The sequence below is a fragment of the Oncorhynchus mykiss genome, chromosome 7 (assembly GCF_013265735.2).
Source record: "Oncorhynchus mykiss isolate Arlee chromosome 7, USDA_OmykA_1.1, whole genome shotgun sequence".
Classification (NCBI taxonomy): Eukaryota; Metazoa; Chordata; class Actinopteri; order Salmoniformes; family Salmonidae; genus Oncorhynchus; species Oncorhynchus mykiss.
In genome coordinates, this window is record NC_048571.1 from 23,597,385 (window position 1) to 23,608,223 (window position 10,839).

The window sequence follows — 10,839 nt, forward strand, 5'->3', positions numbered from 1 at the left end:
TCAGGGGTGGTTCAACGGATCGTTTCTCTCTCCTCAACAGTAAAGATTAAAAAAGTTTGAAATATCCAATAAATGTCGTTCCACTTCATGATTGTGTCCCACTTGTTGTTGATTCTTCACAAAAAAATACAGTTTTATATCTTTATGTTTGAAGCCTGAAATGTGGCAAAAGGTCGCAAAGTTCAAGGGGGCCGTATACTTTCGCAAGGCACTGTAAGTGAATTTGAGGATTTGGGTATGCTTTTTGAAACATCCTGTCATAGGCTGTACCAGCATTGTTTCAATAACAGCAATTCTAATGCTGACTGTGGGGTAAGTTACATTTAAATAACGAAGCAATTTTTTTGGTGAATTTAATCACTTTTTGTCAGTAAACTTCTGTATATTTTGAATGTTGTTCAACTGCCCCTTTAAATGGCAGTCGTTTATGCGGTACCACATAAATATTATAAAATAAACATTTACTTTAAAATTCTGAAAATGAAATTATAATTTAATGAAATGATGGTAAGTATGTTTTTTTTTACTACTGTTGTGTATTGCACAATGGAAAACAGCTGTGCATTTTCTAAAGAATATGCTAATTAAATGTAATTTGCCTAAAATAAGTCTGTTTTGGTCATTTTTTTATTTCAGATAACATTAATTACATGTCTAATGATGTTTTCATAAGAAATTAGTTGATATTTTGTGATGATTGTTGCTTTTTCCAAAAGTTTATTCTTGGGGTCAAAATGACCCCAGTTGGTAATCGATGTATGTAAAATATAGGACTAGCTTGAGGGTTAAATGTGTAACAGTAATGGTATAAATGTAAATGTATGTCACAACTTGTCTTTTAGAAGTAAGAGTATATTAATAAAGGGTATATAATATATATATAGCTATTTTAGTTACTTTACACAATTTCCCAAATGTGCAATTAATTGTCCTATACCACCTTACATTCAAATTATCAGGAACTGACCTCCAAGACAAACATTAATTCTGTGATTCATTTTAAAGTGTCACCTCTCAGAAAAAGCAGGTCAGAAAAAAATAATTTCACCATTTAACCTTTGTAGAGGAGAGATCTTTGAATTCCTCCTAGTTTAGAGACACACAGGCCTATAGCCAGGCTTTGCTTCAACCCTCATCGGGGAGAGAGGAGGTACAGTAATATTTAATAGGCTAAAGTCTCCACTGCTATTTCTTTGGAGGATACGGTGCCTCAATTCATATCTGAGTCCTTGGAAGAAAAGTTATTATTGGGGCTTCGTCCCAAATGGCACCCTATTCCATACATGGGCCCTGGGCAAAAGTAGTGCAGTGTGTAGGGAATAGGGTGCCATTTGCAAGATTCTGAGCTGTGACATTCCATTGGTCCAACTACATTGGATTGGGCCAACTGGTCTGTTGGGATGATGAGCACAAAAAGATTCCTTCCACTTAACCATGAAGGAGATGCATAGATAGTGCTGCCAATGTGTGGCATGATGTACTTATGATGTACTATTACACACTTGAAAATGTGGAGGCTCAAAATGCAGCCGTGCACCGTCACTGTACACTGAATTAGGTAATGTACTACAGCCACCAGAGCCGCCAGAAAACTTGTTGCGAGACAGCCTTTATCCCAGTTTTTTTTCAATCTGGTGTTGCGCCGCCACACCACTTTCACCAAACACGTTTACCAGACATATACATTAGTTTATGTCATAGAAAACATTTTTGCAATGGAAAAGAAAGCAGGCAAGTTATTGGACAAGTTGACACAGCACCTCACCCCAGCTAGATGTTCTTTACCATTCGGCCATCAGATTTTCCACCAATGCTCCTTTTCAGACACATCACTGCACTCTATACTCCTCTGTAAACTGGTCCTCTCTGTATACCCGTCGCAAGACCCACTGGTTGATGCTTATTTATAAAACCCTCTTATGCCTCACTCCCTCCTATCTGAGATATAGATCTACTGCAGCCCTCATCCTCCACATACAACACCTGTTCTGCCAGTCACATTCTGTTATAGGTCCCCAAAGCACACACATCCCTGGGTTACTCATCTTTTCAGTTCGATGCAGCTAGCGACTGGAACGAGCTGCAACAAAACACTCAAACGTGACAGTTTCATCTCAATCTCTTCATTCAAAGACTCAATCATGAACACTCTTTCTGACAGTTGTTGCTGCTTGGCGTGATGTATTGTTGTCTCTACCTTCTTGCCCTTTGTGCTGTTGTCTGTGACCAATAATGTTCGTACCATGTTTTGTGCTGCTACCATGTTGTGTTGCTACCATAATGTGTTGTCATGTGTTGCTGCCTTGCTATGTTGTTGTCTTAGGTCTCTCTTTATGTAGTGTTGTGTTGTCTCTCTTGTCGTGATGTGTGTTTTGCCCTATATTTATATTTTATTTATTTATTTATTTTTAATCCCAGCCCCCGTCCCCGCCTTTTGGTAGGCTGTCATTGTAAATAATAATTTGTTCTCAACTGACTTACCTAGTTAAATTAAGGTTAAATTAAATAAAAAATAAAAAAATACTATTCAACTATTGCTGTATATATTCCGTCCTACGTATTCTACAGATATACTAAATATTTTATCCACATACTGTCCATAATGTCTATATTGTCTGTACATCCCATCATATACAGTACCAGTGAAATGTTTGGACACACCTACTAATTCCAGGGTTTTTCTTTATTTTTACTATTTTGAACATTGTAGAATAATTGTGAAGACATAAAAATGATGAAATAACACATATGGAATCATGTAGTAACCAACAAAGTGTAAAATAAATCTGAATATATTTAATTTATTTGAGACTCTTCAAAGTAGCCAACCATTGCCTTGATGACAGCTTTGCACACTTGGCATTCTCTCAGCTTTATGAGGTAGTCACCTGGAATGCATTTCAATGAACAGGCGTGTCTTGTTAAAAGTACATTTGTGGAATTTCTTTCCTTCTTAATGTGTTTGAGCCAATCAGTTGTGTTGTGACAAGGTAGGTGTGGTATACTGAAGATAGCCCTATTTGGTAAAAGACCAAGTCCATATTATGGCAAGAACAGCTCAAAATAGTAAAGAGAAACGACAGTCCATCATTACTTTAAGACATGAAGGTCAGTCAGTACGGAAAATGTCAAGAACTTTTAAAGTTTCTTCAAATACAGTTGCAAAAACCATCAAGCTCTATGATGAAACTGGCTGTCATGAGGACCGCCACAGGAAAGGAAGACCCAGAGGTACCTCTGCTGCAAAGGATAAATTAATTAGAGTTAACTGCACCTCAGATTGCAGCCCAAATAAAGGCTGCACAGAGTTCAAGTAACAGACACATCTCAACATCAGCTGTTCAGAGGAGACTGTCGGAATCAGACCTTCATGGTCGAATTGCTGCTAAAGGACACCAATAAGAAGAAGAGACCTGCTTGGCCAAGAAATACGAGCAATGGATATTAGACCGGTGGTAATCTGTTCTTTGGTCTGATGAGTCCAAATTTGAGTAGGTGAACGGATGATCTCCGCATGTGTGGTTTCCACTGTGATGCATGGAGGAGAAGATGTGATGCTGTGGGGGTGCTTTGCTGGTGACACTGTCAATGATTTATTTAGAATTCAAGGCACCCTTAACCAGCATGGCTACCACAGCAATCTGCAGCAATATGCCATCCCATCTGGTTTGGGCTTAGTGGGACTTTCATTTGGTTTTTAACAGGACAATGACCCAAAACACACTTCCAGGCTGTTTAAGGGCTATTTGACCAAGAAGGAGAGTGATGGGGTGCTGCATCAGATGATCTGACCTCCACAATCACCCGACCTCAACCCAAATGAGATGGTTTGGGAGGAGTTGGACCGCAGAGGGAAGGATGGAAGGAAAAGCAGCCAACAAGTGCTCAGCATATGTGGGAAATCCTTTAAAAGACAGTTGGAAAAGCATTCCTCATTAAGCTGGTTGAGAGAATGCCAAGAGTGTGCAAAGCTGTCATTAGGGCAAAGGGTGGCTACTTTGAAGAATCTAAAATACATTTTGGTTTGTTTAACACTTTTATTGAACTTTTGACTGGTACTGTACTCTGAAATTGCTTGTCCTAATATTTATATATTTCTTAATTCCACTTTTAGATCTGTGTGTATTTTTGTGAATTTTTAGATATTACTGCACTGCTGGAGCTAGGAACACAAGCAGTTCCCTACACCCACAATAGCATCTGCTAAATGTGTGGATGCGACCAATAAAATTGGATTTGATTTGACTTGGTTTCTTTCTTTACTCACACTCCTCTCTGGTCTGTGGAATCAGACTTTGTGGCTGTGTTATCTCATGGAAACTCTCCTTTTCTGCCTGCCTGGTTTCCTGCCTCATAATAGAATAAACATTTATGCACGATAGCGCAGGCGCAGCCGGTTTGGGTTCTGTGTTAGGATCACCACTTTATCTTAAGTAGTAGAGAATGATTTATTTCAGCTTTTATTTCTTTCATCACATTCAGAAGTTTACATACACTCAATTAGTATTTGGTAGTATTGCCTTTAAATTGTTTAACTTGGGTCAAACGTTTCGGGTAGCATTCCACAAGCTTCCCACAATAAGTTGGGTGAATTTTGGCCCATTCCTCCTGACAGAGCTGGTGTAACTGAGTCAGGTTTGTAGGCCTCATTCCTCCTGACAGAGCTGGTGTAACTGAGTCAGGTTTGTAGGCCTCTTTGCTCGCACATGCTTTTTCAGTTCTGCCCACAAATTTTCAATAGGATTGAGGTCAGGGCTTTGTGATGGCCACTCAAATACTTTGACTTTGTTGTCCTTAAGCCATTTTACCAGAACTTTGGAAGTATGCTTGGGGTAATTTCCACTTGGAAGACTCATTTGCGACCAAGCTTTAACTTCCTGACTGATGTCTTGATGTTGCTTCAATATATCCACATCATTTCCATCCTCATGCCTTTCAGGTTATGTCAATATAGGACTCGTTTTACTGTGGATATAGATACTTTGTACCTGTTTCCTCCAGCATCTTCACAAGTTCCTTTGCTTTTGTTCTGGGATTGATTTGCAATTCTCGCACCAAAGTACGTTCATCTCTAGGAAACAGAACGCGTCTCCTTCCTGAGCGGAATGACGGCTGTGTGGTCCCATGGTGTTTGTAATTGCGTACTATTGTTTGTACAGATGAACGTGGTACCTTCAGGCGTTAGAAAATTGCTCCCAAGGATGAACCAGACTTGTGGAGCTCTACAATTTATTTCTGAGGTCTTGGCTGACTTCTTTTGATTTTCCCATGATGTCAAGCAAAGAGGCACTGAGTTTGAAGGTAGACCTTGAAAAACATCCACAGGTACACCTCCAATTGAATCAAATGATGTCAATTAGCCTATCAGAAGCTTCTAAAGCCATGCCATCATTTTCTGGAATTTTCCAAGCCGTTTAAAGGAACAGTCAACTTAGTGTATGTAAACTTCTGACCCACTGGAATTGTGAAACAGTGAATTATAAGTGAAATAATCTGTCTGTAAACAATTGTTGGAAAAATGACTTGTGTCATGCACAAAGTAGATGGCCTAACCGACTTGCCAAAACTATAGTTTGTTAACAAGAAATTTGTGGAGGTTGAAAAACAAGTTTTATCGACTACAACCTAAGTGTATGTAAACTTCCGACTTCAACTGTATGTCTAGCACCACCATAACTTTCACAAATATAGAGAAAAGTTGGCATCATGACATCGGCCTTTTTGAAATAGCTAGAGCATATTGGCACCTGCTGTTATGAACTGGTAATACAGGTTTGGTTAGAATAGAGTGCAATACAAAAGGGGGATATTATTTTCAATGAAAATGTTGAAAGTAGTTGATTTAATATATAAATTTGAAAGGCAATCAGTTCCTACAGTTAGCACCAACCTTTGGTGGGCCAGACAGAGACAGGACAACAACACAAGCTTATTTGTTTAATCTTTATTTAACTAGGCAAGTCAGTTAAGAACAAATTATTATTTTCAATGACGACCTAGGAACAGTGGGTTAACTGCCTGTTCAGGGGCAGAATGACAGATTTGTACCTTATCAGCTGGAGGACTTGAACTCGCAACCTCGCAACCAACCAACTCTCTAACCACTAGGCTACCCTGCCGCCCCAAAATGATGACTTATGACATAAAGAATTGTGTTCAATGTAACCCTCCCTGCCTTGTTACAAAGTCTACCATGTATAGTGTTACATGGAACCATGCCTTACATAAAGCATACAGAATGAATCATTGCAGAAGAGCACTGTAATCAGATGAACAAATAAAAGGTTTTATGACATCAAATTACAATATTTTTTAATTTAAATATTTATTTTTCAAAGTCTACTGATTAACATTGTGTGTGTGTAGAGCGAAATTAACATTTAAAGACATTGTGAATTTTTTTTTGTTGCATAACACAGCCCTGCTATAGTCAACTACACAGTACTCGTGCCTTCAGAAAGTATTCACACCCTTGACTTTTTCCACATTTTGTTGTGAGATTTCGTGTCGTTGTCCAATGTAGTTGTTTGTCTCTGGCTCTTTAGATATCAGATTCAGAATGAAAAATAGCAAGGCTTGTTTGTGGTAGTTAGAACGGGTTTGATCCACCTTAGGCCAGGAGTGTTTCCAATTCACATAACCCGACAAGAAAAAACCCAACCCTATAGTCATAGCACAGATGATAAGGGAAGCGATCTATAATAATAATATTTGGTCACAGCCTACGAATAGTACCCAGAGTTTTACCTGACCAGGTCATGAGACCAGGAAAAACTCCATGTCCCAGAATTGTTTTTATTTTTTTTGCCATTCCATTTAAAACAAATCTGTGGTATCACCTCTGCCAACCACTAAAAACATGTATGCAACGAACACATCTATATCTGTCTGAGTACGTTTACTCCATATTCTCTATCATTAAGATGCCATTTGTATTTGCTAAGGCAGCAATGGGGTGTCAATATTGGATTACCTTTATAAAACTGTTGATTGTGGATAAACTGTAATGATGTTGGTCATTTATGGTCCATCTAGTGTTTATTGGATGTAAGGTCTTCTTCCCGCATTAGCCTAGCCCATATTTCAGAGGTTTATATTGGTCAGGCAGGCTAAACAGATGAGCATGTAATGAACAAGCGGATCAGATGGATTTCATTAACCAGTAGCCAGTAGCTCAGTTGACATACTGATGTTGAGCAGATATACATGCATTTTAGTATTTGATACCTTTGTTTTTCTTACGTGATAGTTTTTTTTCTTTGATACATTTTCAACTGCATATAGCCCCAAACATTATCAATCAATTATGAATTCATTCCCATCTGTTATAAATCTATTTGAACAAGCCCGTATTGTTCAGGCTTTGCAACAACATGTTTAATGTGGGTGGGCTATAAAGTTAAAACAACAAAAGGATAGAGGTAGCTTACCTAATGCTCAATTATACAATATCAAATAATCATGTTATTTGGGTTAAATCACAGGATGAATAGAGCAGACTTCTGTTCATCTTCTGCAGCGTGCATGTTATCTATAATAATGGCATAACTTGGCATGTAACTTCCATCAGAATTCGCATTATTAGCGACAGTGCACATCACACACTTAATTCAGAGATTTGTAATTCAGATATTTGTAACAAGCCTTGCTAAACAACATAACACATAGGCCTACGTGACAAAAAGCCAAGGACAAGGTCATAAAATGCTTTTGGAAATCTATGATTGTGATGTGATGATGATGATTTGATACGAATAGATATATGGCTTTTCGACAGTAATAGCACAACATTAACTTGTTTTTACCTTGATCTGCATCCGCAGTCGTCAACATTTTAGCAATTTGAAATAATCCCGATATGGTCAAAAAAGCTAAAATAAAGTCAGACATCGTTGCGGATCTAAAAACTGGCCGCAGCACTTCATTCACCCACGTCCTGGTCCGGTTATAACGTTGAGAAATGTCAACTGTAGAAAGCCACTTCGCTTGTCACGCAAACCTTTGCGTTTTACCTTTACCTCTTCCCAGCTGTATGTGAGCGAGTGGAGGACACTGTGAAAGCGTGCGAGAGATAGAAAAGGTAGGAGGGAAGGAAGGCGGGAGGGAGGTAGAGCTATCCGTACAGGGAGATAATGTTTCTATCACTTTTCAATTACATAGCAATTACATAGCTTGTCCTCTCATTTGTAAACGTGACGATGTTTCTCGTGAGAGAGAGAGAGAGAGAGAGAGAGAGACTATAATTTAATTGACAGTAGGGAATTGCATACATGCATATCTCTTCAAATTAATCTACAGTAGTGTATTCTAAGAATTGTCAGTAAGATTACTGACAATTCTTAGAATATTGAGGTACACAAAACTCAGCATTTTTAAAGGGTTAACGTGTTCCAGAAGAGTAATCCATTTAGTCCAGGGTTTCCTAAACTCAGTCGTGTGAAGTACTTAAGTAAAACTACTACTTAAGTCGTTTTTTGGGATATCTGTACTTTACTTTACTATTTATATTTTCAACAACTTTTACTTTTACTTCACTACATTCCTAAAGAAAATAATGTACTTTTTACTCCGTACATTTTCCCAGACACCCAAATGTACTTGTTACATTTGACAGGAAAATGGTGCAATTCACACACTTATCAAGCAAGACAACATCCCTGGTCATCCCAACTGCCTCTGATCTGGCGGACTCACTAAACACATGCTTTGTTTGTAAATTAAATTAGTGTTGTTGTGTACCCCTGGCTATCTGTAAATAAATGAAAAACAAGAAAATTGTGATGTCTGTTTTGCATAATATAAGAGATTTGAAATGATTAATACTTTTACTTTAGATACTTAAGTACATTCTTAGCAATTCCATTTACTTTTGATACTTAAGTATACTTAAAACCAAATACTTTTAGACTTTTACTCAAGTAGATTTTTACTAGGTGACTTTCACTTTTCTATGAAGGTAACCTTACTTTTTACTCAAGTAGAATTTTACTAGGTGACTTTCACTTTTCTATTAAGGTAACCTTACTTTTACTCAAGTATGACTTTTGAGTACTTTTTCCACCACTGTCTAAACTCGGCTTTGCCCCTCCCCCAAAAAAACATGAACAGGGGACGATGAAAACGACCTAGGACCAAGTTTGGGAAACTCTGATTTAGTCCAGCAATCTGAGTGACAAAGGGCTTCTTCTCTTCTCTGTGAATATGAAACCCTCTTTAGACCGTTAAAAGTAATAATTTGTCTCCTCTCCTTTCGTCTCCTCTCAGTCAAGTCCCACCATTGTGCCTGCCAAATCTTAAACTGTAGTGATTCAGCCACTGTCTGATCTCTCTGGTTTGGTTTCCCCTGAGGAGATGCAGAACGGATGGTCCCTCCATTCTCTCTATTAGACTGTGGCAGCCCAACTCTCCATGCCCTTTTTCAAATATGGAATATGCGGGCCAGGGGCAGCCTAACAACACAGATAAAATACACCCACCTAATATGGATGTAATAATGTATTGTAATTGCAAAACCATTCACTGTATGTCCATGCAATGTGTGTGTATGTCAAATGTCAAATAGGGGTGCTTATATTTGTCCTGTTTCACTGCATGCACAAGTGGATAACCTGTACGAGTGTGAGGACATGGAAATGTGTTCTTTGCATATCCCACTCCCCTTGAGACACCCTCAGAGTGGGATCATAGCCAGGGATCCCATCTCATCCCATCTTTCAGTTTTCAGAGATTGTCATTCCTCACCCATATGCCCCTGATTGTTTACAGACTTGTGCTGGGCCTGGGGTACGGGTACGGGGGCAGGCTCCTGAATTTCAATCGAGCACCACAAAGGAGGTCAGTGTCCTAGGAGGGAGTTAGCTAGCTGAGTGTTCCAGTCCCCTGGCATAGTGGATGAACAGAAGCAGCTGCTGCCTGCCTTGCTAACTGTCTTATACTACACTGGTGGAGCCAGAGCCACACCAGTGGAGCTTACAGTACAGTCTCAGTCAGAAGACAGACAGGTCCAGAGTGCAAGGGCCTTCTCCACCCCCTCCTGGGCAATCACAGAGATGAAGTACTGAAATTAGAAATGACATCCAACACACAACCAGACGCTCTTGTGGAAGGCTAATGTACCCAGCTTCTCTAGACTTGCAGTTTATCCTCACCCTAAGATGAATTTCCACTCCCTTGTCCTGGCTTGGCTTATGTGATATTTTAGGTTCCTTATGATCATGTTCATCCAAATTAATAGTGTGTGGTACTTCGCTGCCCCCTACAGGGCTTTCTTTTCATGTACACACAAACACAGAGAGAGAGAGAGAGAGAGAGAGAGAGAGAGAGAGAGAGAGAGAGAGAGAGAGAGAGAGATTTCACAGTGTGCCATCACAGCAGCAATATTTGTGACCTGTCGCCACAAGAAAAGGGCAACCAGTGAAGAACAAACACCATTGCAAATACAACCCATATTTATGTTTATTTTATTTTCTCTTTTGTACTTTTAACTATTTGCACATCGCTACAACATTGTATATTGACATAATACGACATTTGAAATGTCTTTATTCTTTTTGGAACTTATGTGAGTGTAATGTTTACTGTTCATTTTTATTGTTTATTTCACTTTTGTTTAATATCTATTTCACTTGCTTTGGCAATGGTAACATGTTTCCCATGCCAATAAAGCCCTTGAATTGAATTGAGAGAGCGAGTGAAAGAGAGCGAGAGAGAGAAGATGAAAAGGAGAGGACAAAACGCAATAAGAGAGACCAATTCCCGCATCATTGTCTAGAAGGCTAGCTGACAACCAGTCAATAGTGCTCAGTAAGGAGGTCATGTAGCCCATAAAGATGTGTTGTC